Source organism: Papaver somniferum, chromosome 7 (genome assembly GCF_003573695.1).
Source record: "Papaver somniferum cultivar HN1 chromosome 7, ASM357369v1, whole genome shotgun sequence".
In the NCBI taxonomy this organism is placed as follows: Eukaryota; Viridiplantae; Streptophyta; class Magnoliopsida; order Ranunculales; family Papaveraceae; genus Papaver; species Papaver somniferum.
In genome coordinates this window covers 102791254-102809550 of record NC_039364.1, presented here as the reverse complement: position 1 = coordinate 102809550, position 18297 = coordinate 102791254, and positions in this window count along the sequence as shown.

Genomic DNA, 18297 nt, shown 5'->3' with positions numbered 1-18297 from the left:
GATAACCAGTATTCACACAAACCCAATCTCTTAAGAACTTTTTCAAGGAAGTTTCATTCAAGATTATCATAGGCTTTAGACATGATAAGTTTAATTGTTGCTAGGCCTTCCTTCCCATGATAGTGGTTCACCGTAAAAACCACCTCATTAGCAAGGAGAAATTTATCAACAATACTTCTTCTAGGCACTAAGGCACTGTGATTTTGAGAAATCAGACCATCCATGAAGGGTTTCAGTCTATTGGCAAGGGTATTAGAGAGGAATTTATAAGCAAAGTTACACAAATAACTATGTCTATATTGGGAAACAACCTCAGTCATGGGGTTTTTGGGTAGGGGATATTGGTGTGGTTAAGAAAGTTTGTCACATGGCCAGTTCTAAAATAGGTTGTGTTATATCAATGACAGATTCACCAACAATATCTCAATATTTTTGATTTAAAAAAAATAAAACTTGTGAAACCATTAGGACGTTCTAAAACAGGTTTGTGTCATATCAATGACAGATTCACCAATAATATCTTAATGTTTTTTATAAAAAAATACTTGTGAAACCATTAGGACGTGAGGCGTTTTTTCCTCCCATTTGGAAAGCAACATACTTAATTTCCTCGGGGAAAAGAGGTATATTTAGAAGATTACTACCACTCAAGGAGAATTTAGAGGGAAGGTCAGCTAGAAATTCCCCCTGGAAAGATTGAGAATTAGAAGAGTATAGGTTTTTTAACCAATCAACAAAATAGGTTCTTACATTACTTCTATCAATCAGAATGGTTCCTGATTATCTTTAGTCCGACTAGTAGTATTTCTCCTTGTTTTATAGAGGGTGACCCTATAAAAAAAAAGTGTTTCCATCCTCTACCAGGAGCCACGCGTCTTTAAACTTGTCTTTCCAGTAAATATCTTCTAGGGAGTATAAGAAGTCTAGTTTATCCTTACATGTGGAAACAATCATGGCATCAGAAGGATTAACAGACTAAATTTATTTAAGATCCTCTCTAGTGGTAGATATATTGGATTGAACATTACCAAAAGATTTTATGTTCTATTTTCTTAAACTTTTTTTTTTGTATTTTGTAGCTTGGCCTTGAGTTTATAAGCAGGAGAACAAACCACGTGAATAGACCAGGAGTTAGCTATAATGTCTCTATAAGTTGGGTCAGTAATCCACATAACCATGACGTGAAAAGGTAAAAAAGTAAAGAGATACAACGACGACACCATCCTTCCTTTTGAGGTTAGTAGTATTTTGACTTGAATTGTTTCATTCCTAACGTATCTTTCAAGTCGTGCTATATTGAAAACATAGTTGTGAAGTTGTGAATGATTATACTCTAGTTAGACGTAGTATTAAGGAATTATAATACGAAGTATAACGCCTATCTTTTGAACTTCGTATATAAGACATCAACATAATCGTATGAATGCTATTGTGATTATGTGTATGGGTATGGGTGAAGATTTCGTCCTAGGAAACAATTTTTTACATTCGTTTAAAGGAAGTACAATTCATAAACTTGTTTTATGAATCGAAAGGGAAATCGCTAGGCTTATTGGTATTGTTATTCATTGCAAATCTTTGGATTACCAATATGTGTGTTTAGTATAATCGCTCATAGCTTGTTTATGTATCTTGGTAAAACTATTCACAATGCATGCCTTATGTATTGGTATGACTTTTACTAGTAAAACCAATCTTAAGTAATCACCCGAGATGGTATGATCGATATTTGTAATTGGTGTGACCATTCCTAGTCATTGGGTAACCGATCCTATAACTTGGTGGGACTAATCACAAGATGTTAATCGATACTTGTAGTAGGTTAAAAAGTTTTAGTAATTGGTGTAACCGATCGATCCTATAACTTGTGCAACCTATCACAAGTAAGTACCATAAATATTGGTAACTGATCCTGGTACTTAGTTAGCCATTTTATGGAAACTAGTGTAACCGATCCTAGTAGCCACTTGGAGGTAGAACCGAACTTTTGTTTGGTAGAACCGTTAAACCCATGAATGGTGATTGAATGTTTTTGATCAATCACATAGTTCTCGGAAATCATATGAACCAATTCTAAACTCGTTTAGAAGTGTGGCAAATCGGTTCCAAGATTGTAAATATTAAAAAGGATTTACAAAGTAAAGATGTCGACATACTTTGAACATGTGCAGTAATTCTTATCTATTACTCCCTCCATCCCTATTATATAGGCGGAATTTTCATTTTCCCTATACCACTATATAAGCGGAGTCCAAATTTCAAAACCATTTATTACTTCTATTACCCCTATTTATTTGCTTGGGAATCATCACAGTTAAGTGTATGTCTCTAATATTGGGAATATAATTAAGGGTAAAACAGGAAAAAGCATAGAAATTTATAAAATCAAAAAAGTTTCTTAATCTAAGAGATTTTACTACTCTGCCTATATATGTGGTATGGAGGGAGTATTATTCAAAGATATTCCTTAATAACTAAAGGAGAATCCCGGATCGAAATAAATTGAGATTTGAGAATCTTTTAATTAAGGTTTTTAGTTTTATATGCTTTTAATTTCTAGCAATTAAAATGCATATCTTTATAAAATAAAAATTAGTAATGTGCATTTACTAATTGGAGATTTTCTACTAAGATTTCAGTCAATATTTGGATAGAGCATTTTCAGGAATTATGAAAATCGAATTTGGAAATATATTGCATATCTTGAGAATATTTTCGGTTTTGGAAATTCCTTGGTGTCCAGACTTCCTTGGTCTATAAATATTGAAGTTTGCATTTCAAGCAAACTAATCCTCAGAGCCAACAAAACTACCTAATTGTGTTGTTACGGGTGAAGCCGACTATTCGGAGAGGAAAGTAACCTAATTATGCGGAATCTCTTACGGGCGCTCAGTTTAAAGACTTCTTTGGGATTTAGAAGCTCTATTAGTACCATTAGTGGGAAACTAGATAATTGCAGTTTATTATTAGTTTTCGATTGATTTGATTGACTAACGGTTGTTGAACTTTTAGTTTCTCTGACATGACAAAAGTTTTAAGCCTATTATATGTCATTATGCAAATATTGATGGAAGATAGGATGGACTTTTGTTTACGAGGATTATGTCTATTGTATGTCATTGTGCAAATAGTGATGGAAATAGAATGAATCTTTGTTTATTCTGTAGTATTGATCTTCCCTGATCCATATTTATGTGAATACTGTGCAGCTCCGTAAGTTTTCTTATGTGAGCATTTTCAATTAGATTAATCATGAATTCTTTTGTGGTTAATTTGGTTGAGTATTCCGATTAAATTAATCATGGGTTCTCTTGTGATTAGTTTAATTGAGAATTTTTGGATACAAAATCATTCTCTTTGTGGTTTTTGGTGTCCAAATAAATCCTTCTTTTCTAGTAAAAGTAAGGTCTCTCTTGTTGTTATTTCGGAAATGACATCAAATGGGGGAGAGTTCTTTTGAACTTGCGCTTAATTTCCATATCTTTGTGGCGGCTGTGGAATCATTTAGAGGTTATCTTGTATCTTTATAAACTCCTTGATGAATGCATTTAGCTTCGGCTTTATGATTGCATCTAAATAAGTTGATATGTACTTTTATTTGGTCTTGAAACATCTTCGTGGAAATTTCATTAGGATCCTGTTTTCGTACCTTTGCCAATTTTATTGACAAAAAGGGGGAGAATTAATATGTAGTTCACACTACAAATACATACTCCCTCCGTTCCAAATTAGTTGAGCTATTTGGTTTTAAATTTTGTCCCACAAATAGATGAGCTATTTCACTAATCAAGGGGATATTTCTAAAACTACCCTTTTAATTGATTATTGTTACTATAAGAAATATGTATAATTTGATAGCCATGTTTATATTCGTTACATAGGTGTTTTAAAATGCTTTTCAATGGTATAAAGTTTACGAAAAACCGTGGTATAGTTTAAGAGATAAATCATTTCGAAGTTTTACAAGTTATTATCCATAAGGGAATATTTGTAAAAAATATTTAAACATACTTCATACGTAGGTTTTCCTCAGAATCCTTGAGGATCGATTCGGTAGAACGATTCGAAAAATAAACAACTGCGTAACATCTTCTCAATTTCTTGTTTTCTCGACAGAGAGGAGTCAGAAGAGGTGTGACATGAGAAGTTGTAATCTTTTTCATATTCCACGAATCCAAAAACTTAACATACTCTTTGTAGATGGGGAAAAACGATTTTCTGGTTTTTAAGGAATTGAGGAGATGACCGTACGGAGGAGACTCCTCGAACCGAGCGAAATGTTAAACCTCACACAGATGCACCGCTGCAAAGGGGGTGCTTTTAGATTCGAGAGATCAATCTGTAGTACTCCGGCCTAAATCAAGACAATGACCGTTCCAGAGTAAATTCGGTCACAAGAGAGGATGGGTTGATCTGTAGGAGGGAAGCAGGGAAATGTGTGGAATCAAAGATTGTGGGTGTATGAATTCTGAATATGATAAGCTCTGAATGATTGAAATTGCTCAGTTGAGAGTAGTTGCTCAATTGATGAGTTGATGATCTCGTGTTGTCGATGAGACGTGAGATTGATGATATTGTTGATGCCGATGATTCAATCATGATTCAGAGACTTATTTATATTGCTGGAATTTTAGACACCATGACCCCATGAAGTGTGACAGTTGATGGAATCAAGGAGTGGAGAAGTGAAGATTGTGTTTGAAACCAGTTGCTCAACGTGTGGAGACTTGGTCGATTTTCCACCCACCACCTCGTGAATTCCTTCAACTAATTGCACGACTTGCTCACATTCCATTGTGTGTTTGAACACACGTGCCGTAGACCTCCAGACCAAAACCCTAAGTGATATCCCCCCAAAGTGACACGATTGACGTCTCGTGGTATGTTAGTCAATTGATGACTTCGTGGTTTGATGGGACGATGAGTCCATGTAGTTGCTGAGTTGAACATGATGTTCAGAAACTCATGAGTTGAACATGTCATGAGACAGAGGTATAGTTCTTACGATGAAGTGAGCAAGTATTGCTCATTCGATGGATCGTTGAATATTGATTGTTGAACCAATATTCCTTGGTTTGAGCAAATATTTATCATCTGAGCAAGTGTTTCTCATGTGATGAATTGTTGAATATTTGATCGTCTGAGCATGTGTTGCTCATCTAATGGATTATTGGCAGCGTACCAAAAATATTAATTAGAATACTGGTCGTTAAACCGAGCATAATTAATAAAATTAATGACCATGAGGTCGTCGTAAAATTATTAAGGTTGAAATCTGGAATGATGATCCTTGGATTCAGAAATCCTAATTTGATCAATTGATGATCAATTCATGGTTCGTCAGAATTTCAACCATGGGACGAAGGAGGGAGCGACTACACGGGACCGTGGATCAATCATGTAGTGTCCATATGCTCACGTGAGCAAATACAAAGAACTCCTGAAGAGTTGACGATTTGTTGGTGAAAGAATGATTAAATGCTGGTTTAATCATTTATTCGAAAATGCTTGTCTGAGCCTTAAGTGAGAAAACCTAATTAATTATGACAGAGTGAGGGACCGACCATGGGTAATGAACCCGACCCTGGGTAGTCACGTGACCGCCTGATGATCACTTCATGAAAATCCAAAGTGTTTGGAAGAGTCTTGGACCTAATACGTGCAATTGTGCAAATTAGGTCAAAACTGTGAAACTTGATGGGACCGGCTTATGTAAGCCAAAGAGCCAATCTTGGTCGGTCAAGATAGCGTGCTCGTATCCCCAAGGCATCCGCGTCTCAGTCCTGAGAATTTTGATATTTTCTGGCATGCAATTGAGCATCCATTCGAGAAAATATGCCAAATTAGGGTTTCGACGAAACTGAGGAAAACACCATGAGATGATGGAAAATAATTACTCCCTCCGTTCCATTTTACTTGATGTTTTAGGGTTTTTTTTATGTTCCAAAATAGATGAGTGTTTAGATATTTTTCCCAAATTCTCACTAATTTGCCCTTGCATTGGATTCATATCATACCATTAATTTTCATTGAAATTAGTAAATGGATAATTAATCTAACTTTTTAATCCACTCAATAGAGGATAAATACTCTATCCCAAGTAAATTACAACGGGATTCGTAATTTACACTAAATATAAAAACTAAAAACTAGGTGATTTAAATTTTTAGAAAGCTATTAATATGGGTAGATTTGAAAAAAATTACTCTCTATGTTATTTCTTAATATGCGTGAAAAACTCTACAACATCAAGTAAAATGGAACAGAGGGAGTATAAAATAAGGAATAAGGAGGCGTGGGACCGCTGAGGCCAAGGCATGGTCGGCCAGTCGTGGCCACGGTCCCGTGGTGCCTTTTCCTTAATTTTATAATATTTTGATGATTTTATAAAAGCATATCATGGATTTAAAGAGTTTTGATGAATTTAGGGAGTTTCCCTGAAGTGAAGGAGTTTCATGAGTTCAAGGAAGCCAAAAATATTAAAATAATAAAAACAAGGGCGTGTGGGGCCGTGGGAGGCATGGACGACCGGCTAGGGCCCGGTCCCACAATTTTTCATAATTTTTAATATTTTTTAGGTATTTTTTCATGATTTGAGAGAATTTTTCATAATTTGAGAGAAATACCATGAAATCAAGGAATTTGATAAATTCAAGGAAGATAAAATAAAAAATAATAAAATAAAGGGGCGTGTGGGACCGGCTAGGGCATGGTCGGCCGGCTAGGGCCCGGTCCCACAAGTTTTTCATAATTTTATATTATTTATTTCCTATTTTTTGCAAAATACCATGAAATCAATGAGTTTTTTCATGAAATCAGAGAAATAATAATAATAATAATAATAAAATAATGAGGAACCATAAGGTGTGGGGACGGATGGGACCAAGGCATGGCCGGTTGGCCAATGGTCACGCCCACACTATTTTTCCTTAATTTTATATTATTTTCATGGGTTTATGAAAACACCATGAAGCCGAGGAGTTTCCTCAAGACGAAGGAGATTTGATAAAACGTGAGAATTTTCATCAACTCATGGAAAATAATAAAAATGCATTAAAAATATAAAACTGGCGTGGGATTGACCACGACACGGTCGGTTGGTCGTGTGTCCGTGCTCCCAGCACCCTGGTCAATATTTTTAATTATTTATTATTTTCTTCCCTATTTTGCATAGGTTCATAGTTTCGTTGTATTTTTAAATACTCGTTCGTTCGGTGACTGTTAGTGCATTGTCGTTGAATACACTTTCACCATATAAATCGGGGCTTACTTAGAGGTAGCTCAGATGCCCGGTTGTTGATTATTTATTACTAATTGTGGAATTCAGTGGAGAATAATTCACAAAACTGAGTAATAAGATGTTTATTATTAATTCATAGGATCAGCTGAGGATTCGACTACAAATTCAGAACAATAAAGTGAGCATTACCATTCCATGGGATCGTAGTTCGACCATAGAATCAGAGTAATTAAGATTTATCTATTACCATTTATGAGACCAGTTGTGGATTCGATCATGAAATCGGAGTAATGAGATAATATAGTTATTGCTATTCTATGAGATCAAGCCGTGGATTCGATCATAGAATCAGAACAATTGTTTATTGCCATTCCATGGGACCAATCGTGGATTCGACCATGGAATAGGATCAATTGTTATTGCCATTCCATGGGACCAGTCGTGGATTCGACCATGGAATATGAGCAATAATAGATTATTCTGGGAATTCAGTAGTGAATGTCACGGCAGAATTAATCTTAATTAGGAATAATTAACTTTGTGGCTCTATATTAGCAGAGCAAGATGTCTAGGAGCATTAATTATCCCGATATGATCTTGTCGGTAAGTCATATCCTTTATATAGTCAGGGTAAACTCGTTGTTTGTTCCTGAAGACGTTATCGCTCTATACTAGCAGAGCAAGCTGTCTAGGAGCCGTACATATCGTGATACTATATAGAAATGATCACTGAAAGTGTTCAGTACTCATGAGATATGTCGTTGTCCAGTCGTGAGACTACATATCTACATGTACTCCGAGAGAAAGTACTCTCCGTTGAGAATTCGATGAGAGACCCGTGTCTCAATACTCACGTCTGATTGCTGGATCAGAGCTTCGTATAATTATGAGTTTACTATTTTAGCCTTGTCGAAAATCCACCATCTACATTAAGTACCCTGCTTACTGAGGAAAGATGTGTTCCTCAGTCAGCATTAAATGGTGATTTTTCGGCCATAAATAACAATACCAGTAATTGAATTTAGTCGTAAGTTGAGACGTTACCGGATTTAGAGAGCATGAGCAGACCACAACTTGATGAAGGCTTCAATGTCATGATTGGAGTGTCTTTTGGTGAGCTTAAATTGGTGTTGAACCGCTGGTTTGGACGACGAGTCCGTGGTTGGTCAGGATTCGCGGGACGGGCCCAATAAGGAAATCCTTGGAAAATTAGGTTTTGGAAATAAAAAATTGTATAAAAGGAATTAATCCATTTTTTTTTTAATTTCTCCATGTCCAGCTCTCTATCACCTCTCCTCCTTCACGCCAACAGGAGAATCATGAAGTTCCGCTGTCACCTGATCGCCGCCGTCGTCGCCGCCAGTCGCTGTTGCCGCCGGCCAACTTCTGGCCGACCAGGTGCGTGCGTTTTTTTTTTTGATGTTTGCTGATGTTGTGACCTTCATGAGTTGTTCATGTTTTGATCATGATGAAACCATATACATGTGTGTATATATTGGTACGAGTTTTATGAAAACCCTCGTTTTTTGAAAACGTATGTTCGTTCGATTGTTAGTTTTGAAAACTAATTATAATCCCTGATTTAGGAGAGATTTTTTTTTAATATATGAACTTAGGTCCAGTGATAAAACTTAGTGTATGATCTTTCATGTGTACCACGGTTTTATCATAAAAGGAGTAAATTTTCACGAAATTGAAATAATCCTTCGTTTTAAAGGCAAATTACGACGACTCGAAGGGAAATTCATATGATGAACTTGTGTCCATTGATAAAATTTTGCTTATGAGCTTTCATGTAAATACAAAACTTTATCATATATATAAATTGTGAGCTTTCACAGTGTTTTGAAATAAACCTTCGTTTTAAAGACAAATAACGACAATACGAAGGAAAAATAGTTTATATATATATATATATATATATATATATATATATATATGCAGCCGTGACATATATTGTGCAAAATATGATGTTATATTTTATTTTCATGAGTTTGTTTTCATTAAATAAAATCCTTGAGAGTTTATGTATGCAAGTTGCATTAATTGCTGCTTTTTTCGAAAAATCAAAGCGTGTGTTTTGAGGAACCTTCGAAGATAGACAATATATTTATAATGAAATATTTTATTGTTATAAACTTCATAGGTCAGTTGTGTGAATGTTCACATTATGAAAATTGTGTCAGTGATTTTATGAAAAATCAGTTTCGGAAATTAAATAAAGTTTCGTTCGTTTTTGCAGTTTTCGAAAAGACAAACGATTTTGAGGTGTTAACTCTTACGGCATAACTACTACCATTAGTAGAATTGTAAAGAGGTAAGAGTTCAGATTTACCTTTTTTACTGATGTTGGTTTGTTTACATAGTAGTAATCTTTGATCTTCCGGTTCCAGAAAATGTCGATCAATAACAACAGCAATTACGATTACTGGTATTCCTCTTCTTCCTCTGGCTCTTCTGATGAGGATTCCGATGCTCCTGTAGAAAAATCAAAGGCTAGGGTTCCCCATGAAGGGGCGAAGCCTAATGTTCCCTTGGGTGAGCGAAGAGTCTCTTTTGCTGAACTCAAGAAAAGAGGAGCTGAAGACAAAAAGGAGGATGCCCGTCAACGTGAGAAAGATCGCACCCGGCGTAAGAGACAGGGTTGAGGAGAAGCGTCGATTCTTGGATGGAGTGCCTTCTGATTATGATGCTGATGCTTCTGAAGAAGAGATCACATGGGAACCATCCGAGCGTTACATTAATCCTGATCGATATGAAAGAGAGCATCAGAGGATGATGAAGAAAATTGAAGCTGAAGCTGCAGCAGAAGATGACTCGGATTCAGATGATGATGATATTATCTTCCGTCCACCGGACTTCACCAATGATTCTGATAGTGACTCTGAAGAAGATGATTCCGAGAAGGATAGTGACGATGAATCTGACAATTCGGATGAGTCCGACGAGTAGTTTTACTTCCATCTTCTTTAAACGTTAAAGCATTCCCTTTTAGTCTTCATAGTGGATATATTTCTTTTGACTGTTTAAATGACTTTACTTCAATTAGACTTTTCTTCTTAATGATGAAATTTTGTTAACCTCGATTTCTTCTAATCCATGACATGGACCAATGTCCATACATCCAAATTCATCATGACTTGTCGATTTTCATGAGAAGTAACATAACACACGGCTGAGAATTCATGACGTGTACAAGGCCGCGTGGCCTATCCTTTGACCCGTGATGTTCAGTCCCCAGTGCGTTATTTTCCTCCGCGTCTTCAGTATTGATCTTTGAAGCCTAGGGTTTCAGTGAAACTCGTAACTGAGTTGACTATTCGCGAGTGATGACTATCACCTGATATATATATCTTCAAGACTCCAAATCCATGATCCACGCAAATATTTCTTCCATTCCTGAGTCAGTTTCATCGTGCAGAGAAGTTTTGATCCTACCTCCTTGCCGTCATGTCGAGCAATAGCATTTCTTCTCAAGATGATCTTCAGTCGAAGCGTGAAATAGCAATGTCTATCTCAGTAAGTGGTACACTTCTTCTTATTCTCCTTTCTTGTCTCTGTTCGATCGAGATTGTTGATCACAAGAGAATGATTTGTCGTAGGACTGTAAGAAGAATGCTACTCCTTATAATGCAAGGCCTGAGCGGACTGTTAGAGCTCCTGCCCGGTATGGATCGGCTCGTGCTGAAGATGGATCGTCTGTAAGTAAACCTATGACTCTTGATATTGTACTGAGTCCCGGGATTAACACTCCTTCATTTCATCGTAGGCGGATGTCTGTGTCGTCGTCGATGCTAGACGAAGAAAGAGTGGAAAGTCCGTGACCGTGGTTGAGGTTGAGGAAAGCAGCAACCAGGCATGTGAAGATTGTGCAGGATCCGTGGAGACTGGAGACAGTGTCCATGTTCGTGAATACCCAACCGCTGGACTCTTATTCGAAGCTCCGTTGATTAATACCTTCCCAGAAAATGAAGTGGTCGGTGGATTCGTGATTCCCAAATGTCATGCGCCTCTATACACCAAGATTTGGAAGAGGTATGGTCGCATTGCTACCACAGAAGCGTGGAAAGGTTTTTTCCAACTCTTTTAACCACGGTAGCGGGGATTGCCGATCATCGAGGATGAAGAGATACAGAAAATGAACATGCATTGCGAGACGTCAAAAACCATGAACTGCACAATGGGATGAAATGATCTCGAATTGTGAGATATTGCGATTCAATGTAAGCTGGCTCCGTCGTCGTCTTGAGATAATCAAGGTTCATAAGGCGGCAGAGGCTGCGATGCAATTTCCATGAATGCGCTTTACTGGATGAGGAGAGGATACTGGCTCTGGAGTCAGCAAGGGTTGAGAAAGCGGTCGAAGACTTGAAGGCAAAGACCAAGATTTTTCAGAAGAAGCTTGACGAGGCTTCTTACAGGGATTATCCGTTGCTGGATGGTTTGCTCTGAGTGAGCATTTGTGGTTGTTGTTTTTTGAGTAAATCTGAGTTTCTAGTTAGGTGAAACAGTTGATCATGGTATGAACGAATTTTGCTCATTTATGAAATGTTTAATGAACAAAGGAGCATTCGCATGCTCTTTGGAGGAATGAAATTACATTTTTGAAAATGCTTGAAATGATGAAGAGGTAGTTTGTTTCATGGATCAGGCATAATAAGCTTTGAGCCATTTGCCATTGATGATGTTTCCTTCCTTTCCTCCATTGATTGCTAAAATTTTGTAGTATCCGCTAGACACTGCTTTGATAACAACATATGGCCCTTCCCATTTAGGAGAGAACTTAGGAGCAACATGTCTTGTTGAATGTGCTTTGCCGTCTTTAATACCAAATCTCCTACTTGAAATGTTCGAGGTCTTACCATTTTGTTGTAGGCTCTGGAGATCCTCTGTTTGTAAGCTTCCACATATTTTTCCACCTTGGTTCTCCTTGATTCCAGCATATCTAGCTCAGCGATTCTTGATCTGGAGATTTCGGCCTCATCCCATTGTACACCACTGGATGCTGCAATCCTGGCTGAGGGAACTTTGATTTCTGCTGGAAGTATGGCGTCGGCTCCATAGACAAGGGAATATGGCGAAGTACCGATCGAGCTCCTTGGTGCAGTTCTGTAAGCCCATAGAGCCATGGGTAATTGCTCATGCCATGATCGAGGATTGTCATGAATCGTCCGACTGATAATCCTGACCAAAGTCTTGTTGGTACTTTCTGCTTGACCATTTCCTTGTGGATAGTAAGGCGTGGAGAAGATTTGTTTGATCCCATATTTATTGAGCAGCTTCTCAACATCTTGATTGGCAAAAGGAGTTCCGTTATCTGTGATGATATGCTTAGGAACTCCGAATCTGCATATTATGTGCTCTTTGATGAAGGCGGCAATCGTAACTCCAGTGGTGCTTCGAAGAGGAATAGCTTCGACCCACTTGGTGAAGTACTCTGTCGCAGTGATGTATTCATGTTGTTTTGAAGATGCTGGATTGATCTTCCCAATGATATCTAGTCCCCAGCTGTAGAAAGGCCACGACTATTCACAGAATTCAACGGGAGACAAGGAGTGTGGATGAGATTACCATGGGTTTGGCATTGGTGACACCTCTGAACGTGTGCGGCTGCATCATCTTCCATGGTTGGCCAATAATATTTCTCATGAATTTGAAGAAATAGTTTCCTCTTTCCTTGATGTTCTCCATCATGTACTTCCTTCAGGATTGTAGGGATTTCATGTTCGGCTAAGCACCTCAGTAAATTTCCACCAAAGCTTTTGCGGTATAAGATCCCATCGAGATAGACGAATCTCTTAGCTTTCTGAATGAGTTTGACTGCTTGCTTCTTTTCCAGTGGTAGTTCGTTGTCCCGGAGGTATTTGATGTAAGGCTCCCTCCAGTCCCCAGTGTGGTGGACCGTCAAAACCTCCAAGTGATGAGGAGGTGTTTGGAATCAGGACAAGATCCTTGTAAAGCTCTTGACTGAGTCTCCATGGATGGCCAGTAGTACCCCATTCTTTGAAGCTTTCTGTAAAGTGTTACCACTAACGTTTGCCCACAGACTTCTCATGTATGCGCTTGAGTGTTCTTCCGCTTCGTCGCTCCCAAGACATCGTGATAGAGATCCATCAGGGTTTCGATAGTATAGCCCTCCATGAAGCAAGAAGTAGTTCTTCAATTCCTTGAGGCTGACTTGGCCTTCTGAAAGAGCTGCTCAATTCATGAATGATGGGTGCTCGCCAATCGTTCGCTGGAATGTCTTCGATCTGAGTGAGCCAAGTTGAAGATACGTACGCCTCTGTACAGTGATCGTTTTCTTGCTCCTTCGAATTGCAGCTTGGAGGCGAGAGTTGCTAGGCAATCAGCATGCCTATTGTTAGTCCGTCCAGTATGGACGATCGTTGCGTCAGCAAAATAGGTCAACAGTCGCTGAGCTTCGGTTCTGAATGGAGCAAGTGTGATTTCTTTGAGAGAATACGTTCCATTCATCTGGTTGACCAATAATTTTGAATCTCCCCTTATCTCGAGGTGTGTTGCTCCTGCTTGCTTGGCCAAGGATAATCCTAATAGGAAGGCTTCATATTCCGCTGAGTTGTTGGTGCAGTGGAAATCCAACTTGAACGAATGTGAGAAAACTTCACCAGATGGAGACACCAACTATGCCCGCTCCTCCGGTGTCACTACTAGGGGTGGCAGATCCATCAAAGTATAGAAGCCATGTTTCTTCCTTGATGACCAAGATGTCTGGGAATTCGCCGGGCACTTCTTCATGTAGTGTTGTTGTGTCTTCCCCTGGAAAAGCAGCGAGCAAGTCTGCGACCGCTTGACCTTTGATGGCTTTAGGTGGCGTGCAAGCTATGTCAAATTCTGACATCTGGAGTAGCCACTTCGCTGGTCTCCCTATCAAGGCTGGCTTTGATAGCAAGAACTTTATGGGATCAGCTTTGGAGATGAGTACGACCCTGTTAGATAGTAAGTAATGTCTGAACTTCTGGATTGCATGTACCAATGCCAGGCATGCCCTTTCGGCCTTTGGATATCGGAGTTGAGCATCTCTCATTGTGCGGCTGAAGTAGTAAATCGGTCGTTCGACGCCTTCGTCGTCTTCCTGAGCGAGGAGTGCGCCGATGGCGACGTCACTGGAGGCTGTGTAAAGAATCAGAGGTCGTCCCCACTGGAGACCTCATGACGGCCGGTGACAATAATATCTGTTGTATTTTATGGAAAGCTTCTTGTTGAACAGCTGTCCAGGTGAAGCTTGCTCCTTTCTTCAGCAGAGGTGTGAACGAAGCAATGAGTTGAGCTAATCCAGGAATGAAGCGTCGAATATAATTTACCTTGCCCATAAAGCTCTGTAGTTCCTTCACGGTACGTGGAGGAGGCATGGTGGTAATAGCTTTTGCCTTGTCTGGGTCGACTTTGATCCCTTCAGCCGTGACCAGGAATCCTAAGAATTTTCCGGAAGAAACTCCGAATGCGCACTTTAAAGGATTCATTTTTAATTTGTATTCTCTGCACTTTCAAACACCTGCCTTAGAACTTCGAGATGAGATGCTCGAGTCTTCGATTTTACCACCACATCATCAACATAGTCTTCTACTTGCTTGTGCATCATGTCGTGGAATATGGCAGTCATGGCTCGTTGATAGGTGGCACCAGCATTCTTTAATCCAAAGGGCATCACAGTGTAGTGAAAATTCCCAATGGGAGTACGGAACGCAGTCTTGTTGGCGTCATGTTCATACATCTTGATCTGGTTGTACCCACTATAGCCGTCCATGAATGAGAACATACCGTGACCACTGGTTGCATCGACGAGCATGTCAATGTTGGGTAGAGGAAAATCATCCTTTGGACAACATTTATTCAAGTTCCTGAAGTCGACACAACATCTGATTTGACCATTTTTCTTCTTAACAGGTACCACATTTGCTAGCCACGTTGGATGAAGAATAGGCTTGATGAACCCTGCTGCCAACAGTTTCTGGATTTCGACCTTGATTTGCTCCTCGACTTCGTGTCTAAATTGTCTGGGCGGTTGTTTGACAGCTTTGGAACCAGGGACGATGTGCAGGTGATGGGTGACGAGTTTGTCATCCAGACCCGGCATTTCTTCGTACGTCCAGGCGAAGACATCTTGATATTCTTTCAATAATTTTACCAGCTCGGTCCGCTCCTCTGGTGATAGCGCTGAACTGATCAGGATTGGCCTTGGATCGTCTTCAGTCCCAATGTTGATTGTTTCAAGATCGTCAGTGGTAGAGTCAGTGTCGTCCTGTAGTTGTTGGGGCATCTTGGACTTCTTCTTCAAGTGATAGCTCACTCTGACACGATTCTTCATGGTGGGGAGACTTTTCATCGTTCTCCCCGATTAATTGCTAATCTTTCCGTCGGCGATAAATGACTCTCCCTTCTACGTCTCGATCGGTCGTGAAGTTTGTCCCTGGAGTTGAGACTTGATCATTATGGCGTTTAGTCGGTGTAGTAGGTGACTTGATCATTTTAGCAGCTGAGGATGACGGATCGTTATCAGCCTTCTCGATAGTCTTCCAGCTTGGAAGTGGAGTACTTGCGAATCCTGCTTGGAGGTTCCGGGACGCCTTTTTGAGATTCAAGGAACTCAGTATCATAGACGGGAGCATAAGGAGATGATGAAGCCGGAATGCGAACGATCTTGTTGTCGAGCAGGGCCTTCATGCATTGATGGTATGTTGAAGGAACCACCTTGTTATCATGGAGCCATGGGCGTCCCAGTATTATGGTAGTCAGGTTCTTGCTCGATCACATGAAACTTTGCTTTCGATCGAATCGGCCCCACCCTCAAATCTATGTATGCATATCCATATGTATGGCTTTGACTTCCTTCAAATCCTGTCATTAGGATGGGATAGCGAACGATTTTACCTTGTGGGAATCTGGCCATCCTGAGAGTCTTCATAGTGACAATGTTGGTGAAGCACCGGTGTCAACAAGAGCTCTTCTAAATTCGGTGCCTTTGATGAAACCAGTGACATACAATGCTCGGTTGTGTCCTTCATCCGTCATGCGATCTTCTTCTCCAAAAGAGATGTTGTCGATCGAATGCCCAGGCACTAGGGAGACTTCTTCAACTGATGGTGTTGGTGGCGTTATTTGCACGCTGGATGATATCTGGTTGAGTGCTGAAAATGTGTCTGTGCGCTGATCCCTGGAGAAGTGCAGGAGTTCACATAGATTTTCAATCAAATGTGTGACCTCTTGTTCCACCGGCTTCTCGTATGTGGTGAAGCTGTTGATTTGAGGGTCAGATGACGCTTCAGTCCCCGGTGTTGAGGCTTCTGGAGCGGAGATACCGCCTAACTCGGATGTTAATCTGATGAGAAAGTCGAGGATGTGGTTTATCGTCTCCTTCATCAGGTCCATGTTCCTGGTATGGACCTCTAGGATTTGAGCCAACTCTGCCAAAGTCGGGATCCCTCTGCCTTCCATGCCGCCAGGTGTAACATGAGGAATGTTGCCGTTTGAAATATTCTGATCTGAATTAGTTGAATTAGTCCTAAGACCAACCATCTTGTGAGATTGTTAGATTGCAACCGAGAGATTAATCTCCCACTGTGGTCGCCAATCTGTAGATGGGGAAAAACGATTTGCTGGTTTTTAAGGAATTGAGGAGACGACCGTACGGAGGAGACTCCTCGAACCGAGCGAAATGTTAAACCTCACACAGATGCACCGCTGCAAAGGGGGTGCTTTAGATTCGAGAGATCAATCTGTAGTACTCCGGCCTAAATCAAGACAATGACCGTTCCAGAGTAAATTCGGTCACAAGAGAGGATGGGTTGATCTGTAGGAGGGAAGCTGAGAAATGTGTGGAATCAATGGTAATCAAAGATTGTGGGTGTGAATTCTGAATATGATAAGCTCTGAATGATTGAAATTGCTCAATTGAGAGTAGTTGCTCAATTGATGAGTTGATGATCTCGTGTTGTCGATGAGAAGATTGATGATACTGTGATGATGATGATTCAATCATGATTCAGAGACTTATTTATATTGCTGGAATTTTAGACACCATGATTCCATGAAGTGTGACAGTTGATGGAATCAAGGAGTGGGGAAGTGGAGATCGTGTTTGAAACCAGTTGCTCAACGTGTGGAGACTTGGTCGATTTTCCACCCACTACCTCGTGAATTCCTTCAACTGATTGCACGACTTGCTCACATTCCATCGTGTGTTTGAACACACGTGCCGTAGACCGCCAGACCAAAACCCTAAGTGATATCCCCCCAAGTGACACGATTGACGTCTCGTGGTGTTAGTCAATTGATGACTTCGTGGTTTGATGGGACGATGAGTCCATGTAGTTGCTGAGTTGAACATGATGTTCTGAAACTCATGAATTGAACATGTCATGAGACAGAGGTATAGTTCTTACGATGAAGTGAGCAAGTATTGCTCATTCGATGGATCGTTGAATATTGATTGTTGAACCAATATTCCTTGGTTTGAGCAAATATTTATCATCTGAGCAAGTGTTGCTCATGTGATGAATTGTTGAATATTTGATCGTCTGAGCATGTGTTGCTCATCTGATGGATTATTGGCAGCGTACCAAAAATATTAATTAGAATACTGGTCGTTGAACCGAGCATAATTAATAAAATTAATGACCATGAGGTCGTCGTAAAATTATTAAGGTTGGAATCTGGAATGATGATCCTTGGATTCAGAAACCCTAATTTGATCAATTGATGATCAATTCATGGTTCGTCAGAATTTAACCATGGGACGAAGGAGGGAGCGACTACATGGGACCGTGGATCAACCATGTAGTGTCCATATGCTCACGTGAGCAAATACGAAGAACTCCTGAAGAGTTGACGATTTGTTGGTGAAGAATGATTAAATGCTGGTTTAATCATTTATTCGAAAATGCTCGTCTGAGCCTTAGGTGAGAAAACCTAATTAATTATGACGAGGAGGGACCGACCATGGGTCATGAAACCGGCCCTGGGTTGTCACGTGACCGCCTGACGATCACTTCATGAAAATCCAAAGTGTTTGGAAGAGTTTTGGACCTAATACGAGCAAT